Genomic DNA, 6309 nt, shown 5'->3' with positions numbered 1-6309 from the left:
AGATAGATTTCATTGTCAGAGCTGGATGTTCTGGAAAGCACCATGGGAGAAAAACAGGGGGCAACCGATGACTTTTCTGTGTAACAGGGAAAATGGGAACTTCCATAACTTCTCCTGTGAAAAGAGGCAGAAAAAGCACAAGCTGTTGGAACTCAAGCATATCACCACAGGGAAGGTATACTGGTCCCATCTTTATCTGTTATATAAGGAAACCCAGATAAATAATGCAGAAATCACTAAAAGGCCCTCCATCAGTATTTCTTTGAATGTCCAAAGCTATCCTGCAAAGGAACAGGTATGTATTTACTATGACAATTCATTGGGAGAATGCTCCTGTAGTGCAGCAGATTTGAGAACCACTCACTTGTTTCTAGGAAGGGAGTAATACTAGCATATAACAGTCTGCGTTCCTATCAGCCAGGCATACCTGCAAATAGTGAGAAATATAGGTGCTGTGCCATAATATCAAAGCAAAAGCATGACAATAAAATTAAATCTAATCCTGGCCTATGATAAGAATTATAGGGACTGAAAACAAAAGAGCAGAAATGAAATTATGATTATTTCTGTTTCTGGTTTAGTTCAGCACTTTTAATTCCATGTCCAAAATGAACTAAAATAGCATATTTTATTAGAAATAGTACAGAAAAAAAGCACATACAATTTATTGCTTCTATCTTTTCTTGTCATCAGGCCACCTGAAAGCATACTTGTTTCCATAATTTGTTTTTTTACAATTATTTATAAATGGCTTGTATTGAAAAACCTCAAAGCTGTGTACAATATTAATAAAACATACAATGGGTGAAATCCTGTTGCTCTGCTATACATGTTGCAAAAGGCATAACATTCAGTCACTTTTAGCTGGCAATTAATCAATTGCCACTGGGATTCTCGGCAGCTTGCATGCCCATTGGCATGGCACATGTCAAAGAATCCCAGCTGAAAGATCCTGAAAATCATGTGAGTCATCCTCTGCATGTATAACAAAGGAACAGAATTTCAGCCAATATAATGCCGAAATATACCGTATTTTTCCATGTATAAGTTGTATAAGACGTCCCCTAATTGTCTGACCCAAAATTCAGAAATCAATATTTTAAACATTAGAAGGGAACAGCTTTTTAGTACAGTAATTAGGCAACATTTACATACCAGTTCTATGATATTATGCATCACATTTAGCTGAGCAAATCACTTCATTCAGCCATGTTTGCATAACTGATTACATTCAGTTTGAATTTTGCAGAGTAAGACATTCACTTATTTTCTTTTTTAATTTTCTGACATCTTTATGGGCTCAGTCATCTTTGCTGGTCACTCTCTGCCTACACACTCTCCTCTGCATCAGCCTATGTCATTTACATAAGGCTTGTGGTTGAAGGAAGCCTGTTTGCAGAGACGAGCTATTGGCAGTTTCGCTCATGACTGGAGGCAGATGGGTTGTTGAATATGTACATAACTAGCAACAAAAGAAAAACTTGGTTTACTGAATCAGAAGGCTACTTCTCTTTTTCATGTGAAAATAGATCTGGCCCCTCAGGTGCTGCATTATTATCTGGTTTGGAAACCAATTGCAGAGACATGGGCAGTTTTGCAACTTCATGGTTTTCTCCTAGGCTTACTTCAGTGTTTAAGATGACCCTCAATTTTTAGTCTAATAATTTTAGTAAAAAGTAGTGTCTTATACATGGAAAAATATGGTAGCACCCCTCTTTGCAGTGGAAAGAACCCGTCCTGGCAGCTACACTGACACTTTTATTTTGACACCAAACTAGAAGTTGGCTTTTCATTCAAGCATTTGAGATCATGGCTGGAGTCCTGAAAGGGCCAACGTTCATTTGGTCTCAGAGAACTCTGGACCTGATCCTGCCAGGGTCATGCACAATCACCGAAGCCAATGCCCAGATTCCTTGCCATAAAGAAAACAAGTGGATCAATCTTATGCCTTGGTAGGGTTGCCAGATACATGGGTACGAAAAGGAGGACACTGAAAGCCAAAAAGGAGGACAAAGGAGGACGTATTGGGGTGGGTGGGCTCTGTGCACGGGGTGGGGTGGGGGCGTGTTGCTTTTGGAATTAAGTATTGGGGAGAATAGCTCTTTGATCATGGGCCAATACCATGACCATTCAACCTACTCAGTCTTGAAAGGTCAAGACTGGGAAAGTTACATTTTCTGGACTACAAAACTCAGAATCCACTGGCCACTGTGTTTTCTTGTTTTTAAAAGTGTTAAAAAATTAAAAAAAACACAAATCTATGTGTACACTTACTGGGCTCCCAGGACCAATGGAGACAATCTATTCCTTCCTTTAATGGAGACCCATCCCCCTTGTTTTATTTATTGTTGTTGTTGTTGTTGTTTATACCACCCATCTGTCTGCCAAGGCCACTCTGGGCAGTTTACAAAAACAGAAATAAACAATAACATAAAAACAAAATAATCAGCAATAATCAAACAAAATATAAGAGCTACTAAAACAAAGTACACTAAGAAATCACATTAAAAAAGCATAATAAAGTGAAATAAAAAGTTTAAAAAGTTGTGTGGCAGATTTGATACACTTTATAAAAACCAGGGGGAAAAAGAAGGCATGGATTTCTCTCTGCTTGAGAAATGCAAAGGGTGGAGGAAATGAATTTGCAGACACATACACACACAAAGCAATTTTCTCCACCCTTTGCAATTTCTCAAGCTGAGAGAAATCCACCTGTGTGTGTGTGAATTTTCAGCTCCCACAAGCATGGGGGAAAACTCTGCACATGGAATTCTCCTCAAACAAAATATTAACAGAGAAGAACTTTCAGATAAATTCTCCTGGGCAAGATTCAAAATTCCTGTGCTGGAACTATGAGATGATGAAAGTGTGCATGCTTTGTCTTTCAAATGTACGACCATCTCTGTGTCAGGTGGCAGCCCCCCCCCCATAACTACCCACAATTCAGTCAAAGCTCAAGGGTGGAGGGAAGACAGCATAAGGTAACAAATTCCCTGGGGCCTTTTTGGATCAGAAGTTTGCATAGCTGGAGAAATTGCAGAATGAGTAAGTGATGAGAAATTGAAAGGAAAAAAAATACACCATTCCTTATCCTCTTACAGTGTTACAGTAAGCTCAAAGATGAAACCAAAAGAAAGGCAGAAAAATGGAACTCTCTTCCACAGAATAAAATTTTTTGGAAAATTGGAAGACATTACCACAGCATCAGGTTCACCTTTTTCATGCATCTGAGCACAATACTGTCGGACTTCATACTTGGGCTTACAGGAAAGAAGTATTTACATAAGTATTTGCATATTTACATAAGAGAGGAAATATCTACAATAGCACCTTTAAAATAAAACATTTGGAACACCTTGGAAAGGTAGTGACTCGCAAATAATGAGACATGATGAATCAAGCTTTTTCTGGAGGTATTTTCTGAGCACACTCACATCTCTTCTGTCTGTTTCCACCCGGTTTCTCTCTCACACCTTCCTTCTTGCTTTATTCAGCTCAGGCAGAAGCAATAAACAAGCTTCATGAAGCCTCTCTTCCCTCTCTCTCACAAGCCCCGGATTGATTGGCCAGGGCTGTAGCAGCCCTAAACAACCAAGCGGCTTATCTCCAATCAAAAACCAAACGCCCTTGCAGCAACCAAGGAAGTAACAGGGAGAGGTGGCTTCTTTTGCTGGTGGGGGTAGAGATACAAAAGCTGAACATTTTAAAGTTTTTTACCTTTGCCTGCCGGGCGGAGGACATGATCCTGAAAAGTAGGACATGTCCTCCTTTTGCCGGACGTCTGGCAACCCTATGCCTTGGGGAACCCAAATGGCTGGAGAAGCAAGAAAAGGAGCCTAGATAAGATCTGCCTCTGAGGCTGTCATTCTGTTGAAAATGAAATGTTACAATGGACTCTCCTTCCAAAAAGTCATCTGTTGCAGTTGTATTTAAAAAAAAAAAAGGAATAAATTATCCATGTAACATGATGAACTGAACTACACCAGGAAGACTTACGAAAACAAAGTTCTATAATATTTATTTATTTATTTATTTATTTATTTTTGACTTTTATACCACCCATCTGGCTGCAAGGACACTCTGGGCAGTTTACAACATAATAAAACACTAACACACATAAAAAATTAAAACAGAATGGTTATGCAAAAATCAAAATCAAAAATTCAAAGCAAAATTATAATATATGCTTTGAAATAAAAAGCTTACCTAATATCAGAGGGCCTTTAACTGAAAGGTTAGATTTTAATAAAATTTTTATTAATATGGAATTGTATGATTAATAATATAAGCTGTTTTAGGAAGACTGTATTCTTAAAAGGCAAGCAAGAAGCACTTTAAATAATACATTAATATGATGTGGTTTTACATTATCTCAACTCTTCAGACATTAAGGTGATTGCTGAAATTGTGCATGCTTCTGAAGAAGCGGTTCTGAGATACTATATCCCTTAGCAGCAACATCCTAGTAAGAAAGTGTCAGGGACATAAATTCCTTCCCTTAAATTAAGACAGACAGGCAGAATTTTTTAAACTATAGTAATTCTAGATGTGTAATTTATCTTTAAAATTAATGAAGAATTAGACACAGCCCAGTGAGGAGCTGATGTACATAAATTAAGTATATGCACAAGCCACTTAATCTATGCTGTGCCCAAACAACAGGCATAGATTGGGACCAAATGGGGCTGTGCCCTTTCAGTGACCAAATGGAGAACTGCAAACAGCAAGACCAGGTCATAGATTGGATGGTGCAGGCAGGACAAAACAGTGTGAGCATCAGTCTGCAGAGCTGGCTTCCCTGTTTTGTCTTAATTTTTCTTAAGATAGTCACTGGGAAGAGAGTATGTGAAGGACTTTAAAAGCCAAATAAATGCAATTATGTTTGATTCTTTCTTAAAATGGCAATGTAGGGTGTGTGTTCTTTCCACACTTTCTTTCCTCCCCCTGTCTCTCCTGTTATTTCTGTTCCCTGGACCTAAAATTAATGGCAATGAAGTCATGAGGTCTGATGATTTAAGCAATGAACTTGTGGCACAGAGGGCAGAAAAAGAGTTTCATTTCTAAGATAAAGAATATACTGTACACTGTTCCTTAGACTTCTTATCTTCTTTCCTAATTTTTTATCATTGCGTGTCAATACTCACAGATATGATCCCTTCACTTTTTTAATCCTTCATTGACAGCTTTTACTTTCTTGGCCTCCATGATCACTGCAGATGGTCACAGCAGCCACGAAATCAAAAGACACCTGCTTCTTGGGAGGAAAGCAGAGGTGGGATTCAGCCAGTTCGCACCGGTTCTATAGAACCGATTCCTAAATGTACTATTGGTTCGTAGAACTGTTTGCTGGCCTGAGATGAATGAAGGAGGAGGGGCCAGGTGACCAGCGATGAGCAGGGGGGAGGGGGCACAATTAGCTGCCTCCCTTCCTGCGCCACATTGAGCCGTCGGAGGTGGGGTGTGGGTGAGAGAAATAAAGCCCTGGAAAGAGCAGAGGTGTCACTGGGGTAAAGGGGGGAGGAGTATGAGTCCTTAACGTCACTGGAGGAAAGCCCATGGCCTCGAGGCAGAGAGGGGGGGTGATTGACAAGGCATGATTGGGAAGGGGGAGCCCGCCAGGGCTCTGAGGGAAACCATCATCACCTCCAGTGCCACCACCAACACCAACACCCCTCAAAGCGACTGGCGAGAAGTGGTGGGTGCAGGGTGGAGGGGAAAGATGCAGGAGGAGGAGACCTCAGAAGAGTCAGTAACTGAAGGACCGACTGAGGTGGTGGGGTTGAGGTGGAGTGACGACAGACTGAAAAGAGACCATACCTTCCAAGCCAGAAGGAAGCGGGGGGGGGGAGAACACAACAAGTGCGCAAAGGCGGTGTAGCGATCTCTTCTGAAGCCCCTATTCCCCCAGGCCTTCACGAGGTTCTTGCCCCTTCTTCTTTCTTCGCTGCCACCAGGTATTGCTACCTCAATACCATTCAATCAAGGATACGTGTGTGCTTTTAAAACTTAACTCAATTTATTAGATCAGGGAAGTTAACATATGATTACTATTCAATAGGTAAATCACAGGTTGCTAATCACTTGTATTTGAATCAGTTCCACTTTAACTTTAAAACTTTATTAACACTCTGTTCCATTAAGATGTTCCGTTCTTTCAGATCTCTAACTCACTCTTAGTACACTTTTAAGTTTCACACTGTCTCTCACTACCAGATTCTCTCCTCATACTCCATACACCAGCCTTTATATCCAGCCCCTCCCCCCTTGGCTCCACCTTCCGTCCTCTCATTGGCTCCTACTCCATTGTTC

The sequence above is a fragment of the Pogona vitticeps genome, chromosome 2, assembly GCF_051106095.1.
Source record: "Pogona vitticeps strain Pit_001003342236 chromosome 2, PviZW2.1, whole genome shotgun sequence".
Lineage (NCBI taxonomy): Eukaryota > Metazoa > Chordata > Lepidosauria > Squamata > Agamidae > Pogona > Pogona vitticeps.
The sequence above is the reverse complement of the archived record's forward strand: the minus strand, read 5'-3'. Positions refer to the sequence as shown.